This window comes from Hippopotamus amphibius, chromosome 8 (genome assembly GCF_030028045.1).
Source record: "Hippopotamus amphibius kiboko isolate mHipAmp2 chromosome 8, mHipAmp2.hap2, whole genome shotgun sequence".
NCBI lineage: Eukaryota > Metazoa > Chordata > Mammalia > Artiodactyla > Hippopotamidae > Hippopotamus > Hippopotamus amphibius.
In genome coordinates, this window is record NC_080193.1 from 129,540,093 (window position 1) to 129,562,219 (window position 22,127).

The following is a 22,127-nucleotide window of genomic DNA, read 5'->3' on the forward strand; positions in this document are numbered from 1 at the left end:
TTCAGTTGTTGTGGCACGCAGGCGCAGTTGTTGTGGCACGCAGGCGCAGTTGTTGTGGCTCATGGGCTCTAGAGCACAGGCTCAGTAGTTGTGGCACACAGGCTTAGCTCCAAGGCATGTGGGATCTTCCTAGACCAGGGGTTGAACCCATGTCTCCTGCATTGGTGGGTGGATTCTCAACCACTGTGCCACCAGGGAAGTCCTCAATTGTTTCTTTCATGGATTGTGTTTCTGGTGGTATATCTAAAAAGTCACCACCTTACCTAAGGTCACCTAGGTTTTCTCCTGTGTTACCTTCTAGGAGTTTTATAGTTGTGTGTTTTATGTTTAGGTCTATGATCTATTTTGAGTTCATTTTTGTGAAGACTATAAGGTCTCTGCCTAGATTCATTTTTTTGCATGTGGATCTTCAATTGTTGCAGCACCATTTGTTAAAAAGACTATCTTTGCTCCATTGCTTTTGCTCCTTTGTCAAAGATCTAATTGACTATACTTATGTGGGTCTGTTTCTGGGCTGTGTATTCTTTTCCATTGACCTGTTTGTTCTTTTGCCAATACCACACAGTCTTGATTACTATAACTTTATAGTAAGTCTTGAAGTCAGGTAATGTCAGTCCTCTGACTTTGTTCTTCTTCAGTACTGTGTTGGCTGTTATTCTTCTGCCTTTCCATATAAACTTTAGAATCAGTTTCACAGTGTCCACAAAATAACTTACTGGGATTTTGATTGGGATTGCATTGAATCTATCAATCAAGGTGAGAAGAATTGACATCTTGATAACAGAGTCTTCTTATCCATGAATGTGGGATATCTATTTATTTAGTTCTTTGATTTTGTTCAGCAGTTTTGTAGTTTTCCTTATGTAGATCTTATACATATTTTCTTAGATTTATGCCTAAATATTTCATTTTGGAGTGCTAATATAAATGGTATTGTGTTTTTTATTTCAAATGTTAGTGTAGGTTTTTTGTAGATTTTTTTTTAATCAAGGTGAGGAAGTTCCCCTCTCTTCCTAGTTTATTGAATTTTTACCATGAATCTTAGATTCTTTTCAAATGCTTTTTCTGTATCTATTGATGTGATCATGTGATTTTTCTTTTTTAGCTTGTTGATGTGATGGATTACATTGATTTTCAGATGTTGAACCAGTTTTGCCTTGGATAAATTCCAGTTTGTTGTGGTGTATAATTCTTTTTATATATTGTTAAATTTCACTTCCTAATTTTTTATTGAGGATTTTTGCATCTATATTTAAAAGAGATGTTGGTCTATAGTTTTCATGTAATGTCTTTGTCTGGCTTTGTTATTAGAGTAATGCTGTCCTCATAGAATGAGGTAGGAAATATTCCTTCTTCTGAAAGAGATTGTAGAGAATTAGTATAATTTCTTCCTTAAATGTTTGATAGAATTTGCAAGTGAACCCTTTCAGGCCTGGTGCTTTCTTTTTTGGAGGGTTATTAATTATTGATTCAATTTCTTTGCTATAACCCCATTCAAATGATCTTATTTCTTTTTTTGTGAGTTTTGGCAAATTGTGTCTCTCAAGGAATTAGTCTGTTTCATCTAGGGGCCATCATCAAGTATGTGGGCACAGAGTTGTTCACAGTATTCCTTTATTGTCCTTTTAATGTCCTTGGGATCTGTAGTGATGTTCCTTCTTTCATCTCTATTATTAGTAATTAATAATTTTTCTTTCTTTCTTAGCCTGGCTAGAAACTTGCCAATTTTATTGATCTTTTTCAAGAAACAGCTTTTGGCTTCATTGATTTTTTTTTCCCCTACTAATTTCCTGCTTTTAATTTCTGCTCTACTTTTTATTCTTTTCCGATGCTTACTTTGAATTTAATTTGCTTTTGTTTTTCTAATTTTCTAAGGTAGAAACTTAGATGATTAATTTTAGAGCTTTCTTCCTTTCTAATATATTCACTCTGCTATAAATTTCCCTCTGAACACTGCTTTGCTGCATCCCACAAATTTTGATAAGTTGTGTTTTAATTCAAAATATTAAAAAATTTCTCTTGAGACTTCTTCTTTGGCTCATGTGTCACTTGAATTATGTTGTTTAATTTCCATGAGTTATGGGATTTTCCATTTGGCTTTCTGTTATCAATTTCTAGTTCAGTTACATCATTTTTTAAAAGTATTTAATTAATTAATTATTATTTTTGGCTGTGTCAAGTCTTAGTTGCAGCACACAGGATCTTTGCTGTAGCATATGGGATCTTTTGTTGCAGCGTGTGGGTTTCTCTGTAGTTGTGGCACACGGGGTTCTCCCTAGTTGTGGTGTATGGGTTTTCTCTTCTCTAGTTGTGGCATGAGGGCTCCAGGGTGTGTGGGCTCTGTAGTAGTTTGCAGCACTCGGGCTCTCTAATTGAGGTGCGTGCGGGCTCAGTAGTTGTAGCAAGCAGGCTTAGATGCCCCATAGTGTGTGGGATCTTAGTTCCCTGACCAGGGATCGAACCCGTGTCCCCTTCATTGCAGGATGGATTCTTACCACTGGACCACCAGGGAAGTCCCAATTATATCATGATTTGAGGGCAGGCATTATGTGATTTCTATTCATTAAAATTTGTTAACATATGTGTTATAGCCCAGAGTGTGGTCTATCTTGGTGAATGTTCAATGTGAGCTTGAGAACAATGTGTATTCTGTTTCTGTTGGATGAAGCAGTTTATAGATGTTGATTATATCCAGTTGATTGACAGTGCTGTTGAGTTTAACTGTATCCTCACTGGTTTTCTGCCTGCTGGATCTGTCCACTTCTGAGGGGTGTTGAAGTTTCCAACTATGATGATTGATTCATCTTTTCTCCTTGCAGTTCTATCAGGTTTTGCCTCACATAGTTTGATGCTCTATTATTAGATGCATACATATTCATGATTATTATGTCTTTTTGGAGAATTGACCCCTTTATCATTATGTAATACACTTCTCGATCCCTAACTTTCCTTGCTTTGAAGTCTGCTCTGTTTGAAATTAATAAATAGCTGCTTTCTTTTGATTAGTGTTAGTATGGTATATTTCTCTCCACTCACTTTTTTTTTTTTTTTTTTGGCTGCACCGTGCATCTTGCAGGATGTTAGTTCCCTGACCAGAGATTGAACTGTGCCCTTGGCAGTGAAAGTGCAGAATACTAACCACTGGACTGCCAGGGAATCCCCTCCACCCATTTACTTTTAATCCATACATATCTTAATATTTAAAGTGGGGTTCTTTCTTCTTATTTTATATTAAAGTAGTTTTCATATAGTTGGGTTTTATTTTTTGATCCACTGTGACAAACTTTCTTTTCATTGGTGCATTTAGACCACTGATGCTTGAAGTGAGTATTGATTTACTTGGATTAATATCTACCATATTTGTTACTGTTTTCTAATTCTTGCTCTTTTTATTCCTATTTTCATTCTCCATCCACTCTTTTTTCTGCCTTTTTTTTTTTGGCTTTACTTGAGTATTTTGTATGATTCCATTTTCTCTCCTTTCTTAGAATTTCAGTTATACTTCTTTTTCTTTCTTTAAAAAAAAACTTTTTTTTTAAACTTTTTTAGTTGTTGCCCTAGAGTTTGCAATATGAATTTACAGCTAGTCTAGTGAGAGTATTTTATGATAAATAATCCTAATTCCTCCCTCTTGTTCCTGGTATCATTGCTGTCATTCATTTCACTTGTACATAAGCATGCATAGCATGTATATCTATGTGTTTGTTATATATACATAACCTGAATAGTGTTGCCATTATTATTTTGAACAAACTTATCTATTAGATCAATTAAGAATAAATAGAAAAAAATAAATAAGAAAAATAAAGATTTTTCACTTCTTTCTCAGATGTACTTTCTTTCTGTAGATCAGTTTGACATATATCACTTTTTTTTTTCTCTCTAGAGAACTTTTAAAACTTCTTTGGCAAAGCATTCTACTGACAACAAATTACCTCAATTTTTGTGTGTGTGAGAAAAACTTTATTTTTCCTTCACTTTTTTTAGCACACTATTTGAAAAATTTTATTGAGGTATAGTTGATTTACAATATTATATTAGTTTCAGATATATGATTCAAAACTTGTATAGACTAAACACCATTTATACTTATAAAATATTGGCTATATTCCTTGTGCTGTAGCATATGTCCTTGTAGCTTATTAGTTTGTGCCTCTTAATCCCCTACCCCTTTCTTCCCCTTCCCACTGGTTACCACTAGTTTGTTCTCTGTATATCTGTGAGTCTGCTTCTTTTCTGTTATATTAAATAGTTTATTTTTTAGGTTCTGCATATGACTGATAACATACAGTATTTTCTTTCTCTAACTTATTTCAATAAGCATTAATACCCTCCAGGTCCATCCATGTTGTTACAAATGGCAATAGTGAAGTCTTGATGAATTTTAAGCTCTAACAACTTCGCACAGTGATGTTAGCTGTATCACTCTCTACAAACGTATCAGTATGTTTCTGGTCAATAACGTTTGAGTAACAAAAGACGTATTAATATGTCTCCAGTCAATATGTGTTGTTTAATTAAGACCCATTTGGTTTATTTTTGCTTTTGTTTCCTTTGCCTTAGGAGACAGATCCAAAAAAATATTGCTATGATTTATGTCAAAGTATGTTTTGCCTATGTCTTCTAGCAGTTTTATGGGTTTGGGTCTTATGATTAGGTCTTTAATCCCTTTTGAGTTTATTTTTGTGTATGATGTAAGAAAATGTTCCATTTCATTCTTTTACATGTAGCTGTCCAGTTTTCCCAGTAGCACTTATTGAAGAGGCTGTCTTTTCCCCATTGTATATTTTTGCCTCCTTTGTTGTTGATTAATTGACGATAAGTGCATGGGTTTATTTCTGAGCGCTCTATTCTGTTCCATTGATCTATGTGTCTGTTTTTGTGCCAGTATCATACTGTTTTGATTACTGTAGTTTTGTAGTATAGTCTGAAGTCAGGAAGCATGATTCCTCCAGCTTTGTTCTTCTTTCTCAAAATTGTTTTGTCTACTCAGGGTCTTTTTTCTGTTTCTATACAAATTTTAAGATTATTTTTTCTAGTTCTGTGAACAATGCCATTAGTATTTTGACATGGATTGCACTGAATCTGCAGATTGCCTTGGGTAGTATGGTCATTTTCACAATATTAATTCTTCCAAGAACATGGTTTATCTTTCTATTTGTGTCATCTTCAATTTCTTTCATCAGTGTCTTACTGTTTTCTACAGGTCTCTTACCTCCTTATGTAGTTTTATTGCTAGGTATTTTATTCTTTTTGTTGTTATGGGATTGTTTCCTTAATTTCTCTTTCTGATAGTTTGTTGTTAGTGTATAGAAATGCAACAGATTTCTGTATATTAATTTTATATCCTACAACTTTACTGAATTCATTGATGAGCTCTAATAGTTTTTTGGCAGTGTCTTCAGGATTTTCTATGTGTAATACCATGTCATCTGCAAAGAGTGTCAGTTCTACGTTTCCCTTTCCGATTGCATTTCCTTTATTTCTTTTCCTTGTCCAGTTGCTGTGGCTAGGACTTCCATTACCATGTTGAGTAAGAATGGTGAGCGTGGGCATCCCTGTCTTGCTCCTGATCTTAGAGGGAATGCTTTCAGCTTTTCACCATTGAGTATGATGTTATCTGTGGGCCTGTCATATACGTCCTTTATGTAATGTTGAGGTATGTTACCTCTATACCCACTTTCTGGAGTTTATATTATAAAGGGAAGTTGAATTTTGTCAAAAGCTTTTTATGCATCTATTGAGATGATCATATGGTTTTTATTCTTCAGTTTGTTGATGTGGTGTATCATATTGGTTTGCAGATATTGAACTGTCTTTGCATCCCTGGGTTAGACCCCACTTGATCATGGGATCTGATCCTTTTAATGTATTGTTGGATTCCATTTGCTAATATTTTGTTGAGGATTTTTGCATCTATATTCATCAGTTATATTGGCCTGTAATTTTCTTTTTTCTTTTTTGGTGTATTTTTTATCTGGTTTTGGTATTAGGGTGATGCTGGCCTCATAGAATGAATTCCTAAGTGTTCCTTCCTTTACAATTTTTTGGGCATAGTTTGAGAACATATTTTTGGCTGCGTCAGGTCTCAGTTGTGGCAAGCAAGATTTTTGTTGAGGCATGAGGGATCTTTTGTTGTTGCACACAGGCTTCTCTCTAGTTGTGGTGCACCAGGTTCCAGAGCACATGGGCTCTGTAGGTTGAGGCACACAGGCTCTCTAGTTGAGGTGCACAAGCTCATTAGTTGTGGCGCACAGGCTTGGATTGCACCACAGCATGTGTGATATTAGTTCCGCAACCAGGGATCGAACCTGTGTCCCCTGCATTGCAATGTGGATTGTTTACTGCTGGAGCACCTGGGAAGTCCCTGTTTGTTTGTTTTTAATTACTGATTCAATTTCATTACTGTAATTGCTCTCTTCATATTTTCTATTTCTTCCTGGTTTGGTCTTGGGAGGTTATACACTTCTAGGAATTTGTCCATCCCTTCTAGGTTGTCCATTTTTTTGGCATATAATTGCTCATAGTAATCTCTTATGATTCTTTGTATTATGTGGTGTTGGTTGTAACTTCTTTTTCATTTCTGATTTTATTGGTTTGCTCCTCCTCTCCCCCTCTTTTTTTATTTAATGTGGCTAAAGGTTTATCCATTTTGTTTATCTTTTCAAAGAATCAGCTCTTAGTTTCATTGATCTTTTTTAACTTTTAAATATCTATTTCATTTATATCTGTCCTGGCCTTTATGATTTCCTTCCATTAATTTTGGGTTTTGTTCTCCTTTTTTCTAGTTCCTTTAGGTATAAGGTTAAGTTATTTGAGGTAAGTTTGTATCACTATAAACTTTCCTTAGAACTGTTTTTCTCGTGTCCCACAGGTTTTGGATCATTGTATTTTTTCGTTTTCACTTGTCTTCAGGTATATTTTTATTTCTTCTTTGATTTCTTCAGTGATCCATTGGTTGTTTAGTTGCACATTGTCTAGCCTCCACGTTTGTTTTTAGTTTTGTTTTTCCCTCATAATTGATTTCTAGTCTCATAGCATTGTGGTTGGAAAAGATGCTTGATATGATTTCAATTGTCTAAAACTTACTGAGGCTTGTTTTGCGGCCTAGCATGGAATCAATCTGTCCTGGAGAATGTTCCATGTGCGCTTGAATGTGTATTCTGTTGCTTTTAGATGGAATGTTCTATATATCTATTAAGTCCATCTAGTCTAATGTGGCATTTAAGGCCAGTGTTTCTATATTGATTTCTGTCTGGATGATCTGTCCATTGATGTAAGTAGAGTGTTAAAGTTCCCTACCATTATTGTGTTACTATAAATTTCTCCCTTTGTCTGTTAATATTTGCTTTATGTATTTAGGTGATGCTATTTTGGGTACATATATATTTACAATTGTTTTATGTTCTTCTTGGATTGATCCCTTGATCTATGTCCCCAGGATGACATAGAGGAAGACTGCCACCTTCCTCTCCAAGATCAATGGGTAGGTCTGAACCAGGCTTCTTTCAAATGACTGCTTCTGCCCGGGGTTCTGAAGTGTGTGTGATTGTGTGTGTGCCCTTTAAGAATGGAGTCTCTATTTCACACAGCCTTCTGGGTCTCCTGAAAGTAAAGCCCCACTAGCCTTCAAAGCCAAATGTTCTGGGGTTTCAGCTTTCTGGTGCGGAACCCCTGGGCTGGGGGAGCTCATGTGGGGCTCAGAGCCTTGCTGATGGAGAACCTCTGCAGTTATAATTATTCTCCTGTTTCTGGGTCACCCACCCGGGAGTATGTGTCTTGACTACCATGACTCCACCCTTCCTCTCTTGTGTTTCCTTCTTTATATCTTTAGTTGTAGAAGATCTTTTCTGGTAGGTTCTGTTCTTTTTCATTGATAGTTGTTCTGTAAATAGTTGTAATTTTAGTGTGTCCATGAGAGGAGGTGAGCTCAGGGTGTTCCTACTCCAACATTTTGAAACTCCTCCTCCCTTCACTTTTGAAGGGTAATTTCACAGGCTATCAAATTCTAGGTTAGTGTGTTTTTCCTGTCAACACTTTAAATATTTCACTCCTCTCTCCTCTTGCTTTCATGGTTTCTGAGGATAAATGAATTGAATTTATTGAATTTATGAATTTTATTTCCTCTGGCTTCTTTCAGGGTTTTTCCTATCTTTGATCTGTAGTTTTAATACTATATGCCTAGGTGTGGGGTGTTTTTTTGTTTGTTTGCTTAACATTTATCCTACTTGATGTTCTCTAAGCTTACTGGATTTGTGGTTTGGTGTCTGATATGAATTTGAGGAAAATTCTCATTCATTGTTTCAAATATTTGTTTTGTTACCTTCTTTCTTCTCCTTCTGGTATTCCCATTATACACATTACACCTTTTGCAGTTGTCCCACAGTTCTTAGGTTTTGTTGTTGTTGTTTTCAGTCTTTTTTCTTTTTGCTTTTCAGTCTTGGCGATTTCTAATGAGATACCCTCAAGATCATAAATTCTTTCCTCAGCCATGTCCAGTCTACTTCTAAGTCCATCAAAGGCATTATTCATTTGTTATAGTGTTTTTAGCTCTAGCATTTATTTCTTAGACTTTCTCTTTGCTGTCAACCATTTGTTCTTCCATGCTGTCTCAATAGAGCCCTTAACATATCAGTTTTACATTCTCAGTCTGATAAATTCCAACATCCCTGCCACATCTGCCATATGATATGTGTGCCATAATACATAATTTTGATGTTTGCTATGTCTTCCCTGTGCCTTGACTTTTAGTGTGCCTGTAATTTTTTCCTGACAAATGGGCATGATGAACCAGGTAAAAAGAATTAATGTAAATAGGCCTTTGGTAATGTGGTGGTGAGGTCTGGGAGAAGTGTTCTATATCCCTATGATTAGATCTCAGTCTTTCAGTGAGCCTATGCCTCTGGAATGTGAATTACACGTGTTTCTCAGTCCTGCAACCCACCCCCCTTAGGTGGGACAGGATGGCTAGAGTGGGAGTTGGCTACTTCTCTCCCCCCAGGTCAGTTTGGCTCTGTTCAAATAGCTTCTCCTCAGGATAGACATTAAATAAAGTAGAATGCTCTGGTGTATCTCACAATGGTTCGTTTCTCTTCCTCCTGAAACACAACGGAATTATTCTCATACATTCACTGTGAGAAACTGGTTAGAGACTCAGGATGTAAAACTCACAAACAATAGTGTCCCCACCCTACTCCCTGCCTGACTGAGTTACCCTGGAGTTTTAAACTCAGAGTTGTCCACACTGCACCTCCAGCAACTTGTCAATAATGGTTCAAGTTTCCCTACCCTTGCACTGGTTCCCAAAGAGGTTACTGCTCCAGTATGTTGTGATTTTCTGTATATGCCTGTCGGTCTCTCCAATTTTGGAGACAGTGCTTTGCCCTGTGACCTTACCTTACAGATCTAGGAGGAGTTGTTTTCAAGTTTGTTAGCTTTATGCTTGCTGTTATGATGCACTGGCAATGTATAAGCTTCTTACCTGCAGGACTGGAAACTGGCAGTCTGGAATTCTTGGTTCAAAGTAATTTGTTTTGTTATCATACATTATTATCAGAGAGGCCTGATGACAATAGTGTACATAACCTGTTGGTGCCTGGCAGCTTTTAGGATTTATTAATCATTGTTATTTTGAAATTTTGCCTTTAAAAAATTCATCTGGTTCTGTGCTGTATGGAGATGAACCCTTTTAATCCTAAGACTTTCCAGACCCCCCCCCCCAAAAAAAATCCATTCTGCTCTCTCTCTCTCTACATTCTTTTATCTCCTTTCTGTTTAGTTATATATTGGAATATTTGGACCTATCCCTGTATCTTTCAGCTTCCCTTGATACTTTCTCCATCTGTACTTCTAGGTTGAGTAACGAGAGTCTTGCCTTTATGATCATCCTGCTCACAGCTTTGCTCTTAAGCTATATCCCTCTGCTGTTCAGCCTGTTTTATTTTTGTTTTTATTTAATGGCTATGATATCTTCTGTGCCCTGGGGATATCAAATACACTTATTTATTGTCTTCTTTCTTCTGTGGATTTTTGTTTTTTTGAAGTTTTTCTTTGGGAATTTCTTGAAGTATCTTGGTGATTCATACTTGTAATTTGTTTTGTTGCTTATTTAGTTGCTGATTTTTGTATTTGAGAGCCTCTCTTTGTAGATGTTGTTCTGCTTATCAAAGCCGGTGATGGGAGAGGTAGGCTGTGCTGCCAAGTAAGGACATAGCTGTATTTTGATTCTGGCTATAGGCTTTTTTCCTCTTGAGGGTAAGCAAGTACCTGGGGGGCACTGCCCTACTTCTCCAGCTCCAGTGGCTTCAACCACTGTTATGTTATGGGCTGTGTATAGACACCCCATCAGCCCCCAACTTGGCCCATGATTGGGGGATGGGACTTGCCTAGCTATTCTCAGTCAGCTCCCTCATGAATCACCCTGCCCAGCATCCATGGGCACCTGGATGCTTGCCTCTGCTGATTCTGGGTTCTAGCACGTTCCTCCCTTTACAGTAGTCTCCCTGTTTTGTGTTGTGATTGTCTCTCATGTTATTTGCCTATAGCTTTGATCCCATCTATTCTTTTTTTGCCATTTCTCAAAATTTCAATTCCATTGCTAGCCCTCTCATTTTTCAGCACTGCAGCAGATTTTCTTATTTTTCTTTTACTCTAGCACCTTATGGAATTTAGGATTGCGAGAGACAGTAAATGCTTCTGTTTCCACCTGCCATCTTGATCCAATCTCACTATTACCATGTTAAGCAACAGAACAAACTTTTGTAGTCTTCTTTTTGTTCCAGTTAATTTTTTAAAGTTATTTATTTATTTACTTTATTGGCTGTGTTGGGTCTTTGTTGCTGCACACAGGCTTTCTCTAGTTGCGGCAAGCAGGGGCTACTCTTTGTTGTGGTGCGCAGGCTTCTCATTGTGGTGGCCACTCATTGCAGAGCACGGGCTCTAGGCGCATGGGCTTCAGTAGTTGCGGCACATGGGCTCAACAGTTGTGGTGCACAGGCTTAGTTGCTCTGCGGCATGTGGTATCTTCCTGGGGCAGGGATCAAACCCGTGTCCCCTGCACCGGCAGGTGGATTCTTACCCACTGCACCACCTAGGAAGTCCTGTTCCAGTTAATTTTCTTGAAGAACTATTGCCGCAGTGGCTCCTGGACTGTTCTTACAGTTATATATAAAATGTGCTGTACTACTAGCCATTTATGGAAAGTATTATTTACAAGGAATTACTGAAATATCAGCTGTTTTCTCTGCCTTTTATAGTATGCACAATTTTGTGATGAACCTATTAACACTCAAAAGCAAATCCTAGCAGTGAATAGTCTCAGGGGTCATAAAATAGTATTCAGTAATAACCAATTTTATTTGCATTGAAAGATTAGAGACAACAGAACTATCTTAAAAACTACTCAGTTGGTCAGCATCATGGCGGGGTAAGACAGTCCTCCTTTCTGTCCCTCCATTTTGAACAATGAATTAGACGTCCATCCATAACCGTAAGCACTGTTGTGGGAACAAGCACCATATTTCAGGGGACCCTGAAGGAGTCTCACCAACCTGTTAATCCAGTAACGGGCTGTGGAATAAGCAAAACTGTCCCAAACCAGAAAAAATCTATCTTGTCCCAGTCAGAAAAAAAAACCCTGGAGAGCACTGACCTTGGCAGATACACATGGTCAGGAGAAAATCTGCAGAAATCCAGACTTCCCAAGAGGAGATTTCAGCCCACCATCAGAGAAGGAAAATATCCACCCCCGTCCCCCTCCCACATTTGGTTGACAATAAGAGGAACTTTCCCACTGCTGTCCCCCACCTCCAAGGCAACACTGCAGGGGGCTGAACTATCCAGTAGTGGCAACCTCTGCTGGGAAAAAGGGGAGAAGTGAGTGAGTGCCCAGCTATCCCAGTGATGTAAGACACAGCTGGAGAAACCCATTTCTCTCCAGCAGTACCCAAAGTACTAAGGCAGGACCTCTATGACTAGGGGGTTATCAGGAAATAGATAAGAATGTCAAAAGGCATTAAAGGAATGCAGTTTCTGCTGGCAGCATTCAGGACTTTAGCAGGAAGTCTACCCACAAGCCCTTGGGAATGCCTCACCCAAGGATCACCCTACTGGATCCACAGGCATCCCCAATACCCCAGGTGCTAAACTCATACCTCACCCATTCTAAGGCCAGCTCCTTATGCACTCTTGGGGTGCAGTTGCAAGAGCAAGTCCAGTGAACACTATCAGAAAAAAAGACCAAGATAGGTGGGCAAGGGAGAAACCACAAACTTGAGCTATAGTGCCACCTTCCGGAAAACAAAAGAGATTTCCTGTAGCCAGTCTGGTGAGTGGTAAGAACCAGAGAAGACACAAAAGCTTAAGAATTCTGCCACAAGAGAGTGCAAGAAAAGAGCAGCAGGTATTCCTATACAGAGGCAAAGAAATGTCCAGATATAACAGCCCCAAAGAACAGTATACCCCATCTGAAGCTAATCAGTAAAGAATTAAGATGTCAGCTACTTCAGATGTGAAAGCAGCAATGCCAAATAAGGAACATGAAAAATTAAGAAAACATATCACCAAAAGAATAATTACTGAGCTCAAAGGTATGGACTTTTGTGATCTGGCTGATAAAGAATTTAAAATAGCTGTTCTGAAGACATTCAATTACAAGAAAACTCAGACAATTCAACGAAACAGGGAAGGAAGTACATGAACAAGTTGACATATTTATCCAAGGTATAGATATTATAAAAAAATTAAATTCTGGAGCTGGAGAAATTCAATGAAAGAAATGAAAAATGCAGAAGAGAGCATCTGCAGCAGAGTGAAGCAAATGGAAGACAGGATAGGTGACCTGGAGAGCAGAACAAAGAAAAATGAATGAAAAAGTGTAAAGAAAGCCAATGATATCTTTAGGATTCCATCAAAAGAACAAATATATGAATAATCAGTGTTCTAGAAGGAGTAGAGAGAGAGAAGAGAGAAAATTTATTTAAAGAAATAATAGTTGAGCAGAAACCTGGGGATAGATTTGGATATCCAAGTTCATGAAGATAAAAGGTTACCCTATGATCTCAATGCAAAAAGACCTTCTTAAAGACATATTATAATGAACCTGTCAAAAAAAAATCAGAGAATTCTAAAAGCAGCCAGGAAAAAAAGATTGTAACCTACAAAGGAATGCCCATTAAGCTATTAGTGGACATACAAAACAACCAGAAAGCAATGAATAAAATGGCATTGGTAAGCCTTTACATATCAATAACTCTAAATATAAGTGGATTGAATTCACCAGTGAAGAGGTATAAAGTAGCTAGATAGATTGAAAAAAAAGATCAACTATATGCTGCCTACAAGAGACTCACTTCAGCTTAAAGGACACACAGGCTCAAAGTTGCAGGATATATGTATATAAAATCAACATACAGAATCAGCCACATTTATATATACCAATAACAAAACAGCTGAAAAGAAATAAAGAAAATTATCCCATTTATAACAGCATCAAAAACAATAAAACATTTAGGAATAAATTTAACAAAGGAAGTGAAAGATCTGTACAATGAAAACTACAAGACTTTGATGAAAGAAACTGAAGAAGTCACAAATGGAAAAATATCCTGTGTTCGCAAATTGGAAGCATAGTTAAAATGTCCATATTACCCAAAGCCATCTATAGATTCAACATAATCCCTATCAAAATTCCCATGGCATTTTTCACAGAAATAGAAAAAAATAATCCTAATATTCACATGGGATCAGAAAGACCCCAGATAGCCAAAGCAATCCCAAGAAAGAAAAAAGCCAGAAGCATTTCACTTCCTGATTTCAAACTATACTACAAAGCTATAGTAATTAAAACAGTACGGTACTGGCATAAAAACAGACACATAGACTAATGGAACAGAATAGACAGCCCAGAAATAAGCCCCTGCATAAACAGTCAACTAATATTTGACAAGGGAGCCAAGAACATTCAATGGGGAAAGGACAGTCTCTTCAACAAATGGTGTTGGGAAAACTGGATAACCACATAGAGAAAAATGAAATTGGACCCCTATCTTACACAACTCACAAAAATTAACTTGAAATGGATTAAAGACTTAAGTATAAGACCTGATTCCATGAAACTCCTACAAAAAACATACAGAAGAAGCTTCTTGATACTGATCTGTGCAATGATATTTTGGATGCGGCACTGAAAGAAAAATCAACACCTGAGACTACAAACTAAAAAGCTTCTGAACAGCAAAATAACTAATCAAAAAAAAAAAAAAAAAAAAGACAACATGGAATGGGAGACAATATTTGCAAACCATATATCAGAGATTAATATCCAAAATATATAAAGAAATCATACAACTTAATAACAAAAACTCAAAGAATCTGATTAAAAGGTGGATGTAAGAACCAAATACACATTTTTCCAAAAAAGACATTCAGACAGCCGGCAGGTACCTAACAAGATGCTCAGCATCACTAATCATCAGGGAATTGCAAATCAAAACCTCATACCTGTTAGAATGGGTATCATCAAGAAGACAAAAGTGTTGTGAGCATGTGAGGACAAAGGAACCCTTGTATGCTGTTGATGGGAATGTAAATTGGTACAGCCACTATAGAAAACAGAATAACAATTCCTCAAAAAAATAAAAATAGAACTACCATACAACCTAGCAATTCCACTTCTGGGTATATATCCAGAGAAAGGAAAATAGGATATTGAAGAGACATATATGCTCCTATGTTTACTGCACCATTCACAATAGCCAAGATATGGAAACAACATAAATGTTCATCAACAGATGAATGGATAACATATATATATATATATATATAGTTTTATACACACACAATGCAGTATTATTCAGCCATGAGAAACAAGGAAATCTTGCCATTTGTGACAACATGTAGCTAATGCTACACCTCTATCATGCTACACCTATTTATATACTGCAATATATAAACATATCAAATCAACACATTGTATACCTTAAACTTACACATTATATGTTAATTATACCACAATAAAAACAAAATTTTAAAAACCTACTTTGTTGACTTTAGGAAAAGGCCCAGCACTGCCTTTTCCTAATCAAGAATTCTATGCCTAGGTCCTCCTGTAGCTGTGTCCCCATCTACAGGGCCAATAGGATATGACCACCTGGAGCCCATTTAGTTCCATTCTAGGTCATGCTCAAGGCACCTGGGACTCAAATTTCCTGCTGAACAGCTCAGCTTACAGGGCCTGCATAAGCCTCTTCAACCAGGCCCATTTCCCCCCAAATGCACCCTTATATCTAAGGGTGGCCAATAGGTGGCTATTTGCAGGGGGACAAAACTTAGGCACGTAGGCTGAAGAATCTACAAATGTTCCTTAGTGGCTGGCAAGAGATGGAGGGGTGGAAGAGAAGGGGAGGAATGGGCTGTGGGCTGGCTTTCTTCTGGCTGCCGCCTTCTCACATGGAACTCTGAGAAGTCTGAAAATTCTAAAATCCAAGCTGTCTGTGCATGTTGTTGTGAACATAAAAACTTGTTAGCTTGATTTTATAACATTAAAATATTTTGACCTATCACCTCAGGGCCTGCAATTGTTAGGGGAGGACCGAGGAAGGAGAAAGGTAGTGATTGCTAAGTGGGTTTCAGGCAGAGTCCTTATTAATAGAGATGTCACAAGGGAGTCCTGATTAGTTGTAGGTAAGTGACAGCTACCACCATCTTCTTTAGCCTGTGAACACTTACATTCCCATATCTAATCTGTTTCTTCTTGAAATTTGAGTCAACCAGAACAATAATAGAAAGTGCTAGAATCACTTTGTAGGGTCCTGGAAGCCAGAAGACTAATCCTAATTCCTCTCTTTCTTACAGAGTTACAATACTTAATGGTCTTTTATGCCTGTGGCACTCTATGTAGGTTTATCTGAGTCAAAAACTGACTTGTTGACTAAGATCATAAAAGGCATTGTAGTATAGTGATTAAGAACACAACTCAGACTGCCTGGGTTTAGTTCCTAGATTGTGAGTCAGTTAATGTCCCTAAGTACAGTGACAATGTGCTGCACCTGGCTTGCACCAGCTCAGTGAGAGCCCATTATATGTTTATCTTCCCAACTCCATGTTCAGTGACATCACATTGGTAGTCTGGTATTGGCCATGGTGGAAGTATTTACATCACAGAAATTGGTTCAAATTAGTTTCTGTCTTTTAAGTTATTAATCCCACATTATAGGGGAGTTAGGATGAGAGTGTGTGTGTGTGTGTGTGTGTGTGTGTGTGTGTGTGTGTGTGTGAATCATGTAGAAAATGCTTAATAAATGTTATTAATACATGGGCAGAACGTACTAAGGCCAGAGTTTATAAGGCAGAGGAAACTAACTTTGGAAACAAGAGACATACACTTCCGTTAAGTATAAAGTGTTGGTACAAAATCTTTGAGTAGATTGTCCCAATTCTATTTCTTTGAAACTTATTTCCTACTGGTTTTGTGGTCTTTCTCAGTAGGGGAAGTGGGGGCGGCGGGGGGAGCAGAGCTAAGATTAATCCTCCCTGGTCAAGCCTTTTGTGGTAAAGCAGAAGTGTCAGCAGAGATCTCTGAATTTGTAAAAGCTTGTTTTTAACCTCTAACAGCCAAGAGACAGAGCCTATAAACATGGAGGAGCTATGGAAGAGCAGTTAGCGAACCTGTTCAAAGTTATCATCACCTCCCATTACAGCAATGCCTTGTATTTGTACAGTGCTTCATCTTCACATATACTCTGGGTTATTTTCGTAACAGCCCTGTGAAGTGACAGATGTGGAAATAAGCTTACAGAGATGAAGCCATTTGCTCAAAGGTACAGTTAACTGAGTTTCAACACATTGACGCTAAGATACTTTGAACTAGAAATACAAATCTCAGGATCCCATGTTTTGAAGGGGTTTATCTGTCAACCAAACATTAGGACTTAGTAGTCAGTTGTTTCCTCTCGGTTGATATAATTCCAACTAAAGCACAATATCTTGATATTCAATTAGCCTTTTAAGACTTTTGATCTATGTGGATGAATTATTCTAGTTATTCTCATGTAACACTGATATTACAGGATGAAGGATGAAGGTCTAGAGAAATGAAGGACTTGCCTAAAATAAGGAGCAGAAAAACTCAGGGGTAGTCTTTTATGAATCACAGTGTACTCATCTGATTTTCAGCACAAAATACAAAAGTCCTTTTTCTCAATTGATACAAATTCTACTTAAGCTCCTGAGTTTCAGAAAGGCTAAGGCCATTTCTTTTGCCTGTGGAAGATGAAGGGTCCTCCACATCCATCTAATGACCCTCAATGTACTGACAAATTCACGACTGTATCAAACATTATTGGAAATGAGGCCCATTAAGAAGCGCCTAGGCATTTTACCAAGTTTCTTGCTCAACTAGTATTCATTAACAAGTCAGGTTTTGACTTATTTCTGGAAATCATATTTTGGATACAATGAGATAAGCAGAGATATGCTAATCTAGATATGAGTTAGATAAAAGCTATTCCTGTAGGACTAATTTTAGGGCTTCCTCTAAGCCTGGAAGCCACACACAAGGTCCTCAAGGACTGAAGCTCCTCTTTCTAGTGACCATCTTCCTACAATGAGCCCATGTTATTCCAAGGGGACTGACCCTAGGGAAGACTGACAGGTACTTCATAAGTTGTAACAGTTGCATAAATATTGTTCCCCAGATTTCTGTGTGACTGATTCCAGTTCTGCTACTCTGTAGATGGATCAAGTTTGTTTTCTCATTGATTTGAAAAAGGGGTTCCACCTCCTCTTTTCTAAGGCTTCAGATATTGCAGTCCATGTATGTAACATAAGACCAAGAGCTGAGTATGGGCTGGAAACTGAGTGGGTCATTTTTTCCTACTAGCATAATTTGCAATTCTACTATAGAATGCAATAAGAGAAAGTACTCCTAGGAAAAGTATCATTAAGGACAATTAATATTTCTCCCTTAGTCCACTGCTACTCCTAAACATCTCAGGGTTCAAATTGTGATTACTTAGAATTAAAAATTTTTTTTTCTTGAACACCAAGCCAGGTACCTAATCCTTAGAAGATCAGCTCTTGTTACATTACACAGATGGCTACATAAAATGGTCTCTCTCCATTCTTATATTCTTAAAAAAAAAAAAAAAAGAATCCCTTGTTTGTGTGGTACTTCATAATTTACAAGCTTCACATATATAATATCTCATGTAACCTTCACAGAAAGCAAATATTTTCATCACTTAACAGATGAGAATACTGATCCTTGTCCCAGGTGATATTGCTGGTAATGGAGAGTATCAGAAATAGAACTTAGGACTTTTGAGCCCAGTATTCTTTACTTTCATATACCAAGCCACCTTTAAGTGTAAGAGATTTTGTTCCAAAGCATTTCTATTTGTTCAGAAAAAAGTTTAAAAAAAAATCTAGTACAAAAATTCACAAAAGATAACATTACTTGCCATCAAAGCCTTGGTGGTACACTGATTTCCAGAATTACAGAGTCAGGTCTCGGCATGTTCAGCACCACATAGGTGTGTTCTACACCCTACACAATCACTGCCCCACAGCTTTCCAACCAAATCAAGTACATGACAAGAGAGGCAGCATAACACATTACCACAGACCTGAATAAATGACCTCACAAAGTGAAACAGACCTTTCTGAAAGCTTACCTGAGTGCAAGCTGTTCCATCCTCTGACTGGGAACTGGTAATGGAATATTAAGAAGCCAAAACTGAGATTCCTGCTATGAAACTAACAACACAAAATTCTGTAATTTTAGAAAAGTTTGTAAAAGATTGCTGATTGGCTATGTTCAAACTATCAGTGGCTGGAAGCTACATACCGAAAACTTAAATACCAGAAATCCATCTGAACTTTACAAAGTTTGGAGATTGTGACCATGGCAGGCAGAAAAAGAACCTGTACATCTAAATTCCAACAAAAGGTCTGAGAGCACCAGCCTACTAAGAAAAGCATCACAATGTGATAACTATTCAAAGTCTTCCAGTTGGCATTCTGGTTAGGATTGTAGGATCTTTCTCTAAAATATGTTTCTTATATGTGAGAAGAATTTAAAAATTATATTAAGTGCAAGCAAATCATTACCTTCTTAGGGCATTAAAACTGATTGGTTAAAAGAATGTTAATGTTAATCCTCTACTTCAAAAGAAATAATGAACGTGGCTGTTCTTTTCTTCTTGCCTTTGGGGCAACTTTCCTGTTCTTTGGTAGCACTAGAGGCCCCCAGAGTCTGTAAACCAGATCTCTAATAATTTCCTAGCATTTTTTAATGAGTCAAAAATAAGATTCCCCTGGGAATCTTATTTTGACTTCCCTGGTGGCACAGTGGTTAAGACGGTGCTCCCAATGCTGAGGGCCCAGGCTCGATCCCTGGTCAGGGAACTAGATCCCACATGCATGCCGCAACTAAGAATTCACATGCCATAACTAAGGAGCCTACCTGCCACAACTAAGACCCGGTGCAACCAAATAAATAAATATTAAAAAAAAAAAAAAAAGATTCCCAGGTATTTTTCCCAAACCTGTAAGGGTCCCTAGTTGCCTAGCAACCAGCAAAATAATAGCAGGAAAGCAAGAACCCGTTTCTTGCCTCTATCTTGTGGGGTGGGGGAATAATCTCAACGGAAATCCCATCACTAAACCATCAAATGAGGCAAAGCCTATGGCTTTTTACCTAGACATATACCCAAGATTCAGGCTATAATACCACCACCTTGGGTGCTATGTCAGGTTTGAAACAACTTGGTTCTCACAGTCACTGAGCAGCTGGAGCTGTAATTGGAGCTCCATTCTCTTCAATGTACTTAATTGTACAGCTTTTTCTAATTATAAAATATCACAAGGTCAATGCTGAAATACCAGGATTGTGGGAAAGACATTTAATAAGCATTGCCCGGCAGAATGAAAAATCGTATGCTTCACACCAGATTTTCATTCACTCATTCAAGCCCCTTCCTTTCCATGTGGTTTAAGTGGAAGAGGTTACAGTCTGTCAGTACTAGTACCAAACAGAATGAATCAACATTCTTACAATACTGGAAGACTAGGATCATTCCTAACACTACTTTCCTTTAGTTCCTCCTCCTCAATTTTAAGTCATCCATTCCTTCAACATGCAATATCTCAGCATCACTGTCACAATATTTTATATCTAGAGATCTTCTAAACTTTGTAGGGAACTGGATCTATAACCTGGAAGATGGCTCCTACCAATGAATTTCTATATTTTTGGTTTAAATGATGCCAAAAAGTGATTATTTCTGAGGTTTACTGCAAGTTAATTATTGTCCGCAAAACTGAGTGTTCCTCCTCTACACAAACAAGGGTAACCAATAATCTTTTTCTCATTCAAAAAGAAAATAACCAAACAATAAACACAAAATAAGAAATTAGCTAGAAAGGTATGGCTTGTTTCCTACTCAGAAAAAAAGTATAACTGGTAACAAATAAGGTACAATTTCCATAAGTGGATTTTTTTTAAATTATAAGGTTTTCATTTCTAAAAGAGTGAAGGGCTGTGACACTTTTCTAGTCAGCTTAATCTGTCAGAAGATTTCATGTTGGGACTTCCTTGGTGGTCCAGTGGTAAAGAATCTGCCTTACACGGACTGCCCTGGTGGCGCAGTGGTTAAGAATCTGCCTGCCAGTGCAGGGGGCATGGGTTTGAGCCCTGGGCCAGGAAGATCCCACATGCTGCGGAGCAACTAAGCCTGTGTGCCACAACTATTGAGCCTGCACTCTACAGCCCACGAGCAACAACTATTGAGTCCACATGCCACAACTACTGAAGCCCGCACACCTAGAGTCTGTGCTCTGCAATAAGAGAAGCCATCACAGTGAGAAGCCTGTGCACCACAATGAAGAGCAGCCCCCACACTCTGCACCTAGAGAAAGCCCGTGTGCAACAACGAAGACCCAACACGGCCAATAAATAAATAAATAAATAAATAAATAAATAATCTGCCTTACAATGCAGGGTAGTCGGGTTTGATCCCTGGTCAGGGAACTCTGATTCCACGTGCCACAGGGCAACTAAGCCTGGGTGCCACAACTACTGAGCTTGTGCGCCTCAACTAAAGAGTCTGCATGCTGCAAACTACAGAGTTCACGCACTCTGGAACCCATGTGCCACAACTAGAGAAGAGAAAACCTGCATGTCACAACTAGAGAGAAGCCCGCACACTGCAACAAAGAGTTCACACACCACAACTAAGACCCGACATGGCCAAAAATAAAATAAATCTTAAAAAAAAAAAAAAAGATTTCATATCAATATTGATAGCCTCAGTACTTTCTTTTTTGCTATTACACAGTCAACTTTTAAAATGCAATTCCTCACATTAAATTCACGTGTTCCTAAAAATGTTGGCTAAAGTTAAATGGGCAAAGATAAGGGTCCACACTGCATTTTGGGGGAGGGGAAGCAAAGTTACTTCCAAAAGGCAAAAACTTTGGTGAGAAGTATTTTACAAACACTTACCAATGTTATTCTTTCACAACTGGATACATTACCCTGAGTCCAATGAGCAGCTGGATTTGCCATATCTCGTGATTTCCAACCTTAATCATAATTATGTTTTCTCTTTTTCTAGTCATTTATACAAATGGAGGGCAAGAATACAATAAGTTTTAGTGATTACATGAATTCTATACTAAGACCGTGTGACCCTGCTCAAATTGAATTTTTGACTCACAGACATCACTACCACGAGATAACTTATTTATCTGCCTGCTAATATGAAAAAAAATCTTTGGTATATAATAGGCAATTATGGAGTGTCAACTTATGAAAACTTGATATATAAAAATAGAGAACTGTCTGAAGTAATTACAATCAATAATTTTAGAGCTGGAAGGAAATTTAGAAATCATTTAATCCTAATTTAATTCCTAGGTACAAAGTCAGATGGAAAGACTTGGCTGGCTAAAAATCACACTTCTCTTGAGTGCCAGAGCTAGAATCAGCGTTTGGGTCTAATATTCCAGGTCAGTTACTCCTCACACTATATAATACTCATAGTTCAGAATAAATTACTTGAAAATTTACTTCCCAACAGATCTTTGTTAGATTAAGAAAATCAAGCCAAACAAAAATGTTCAAAATC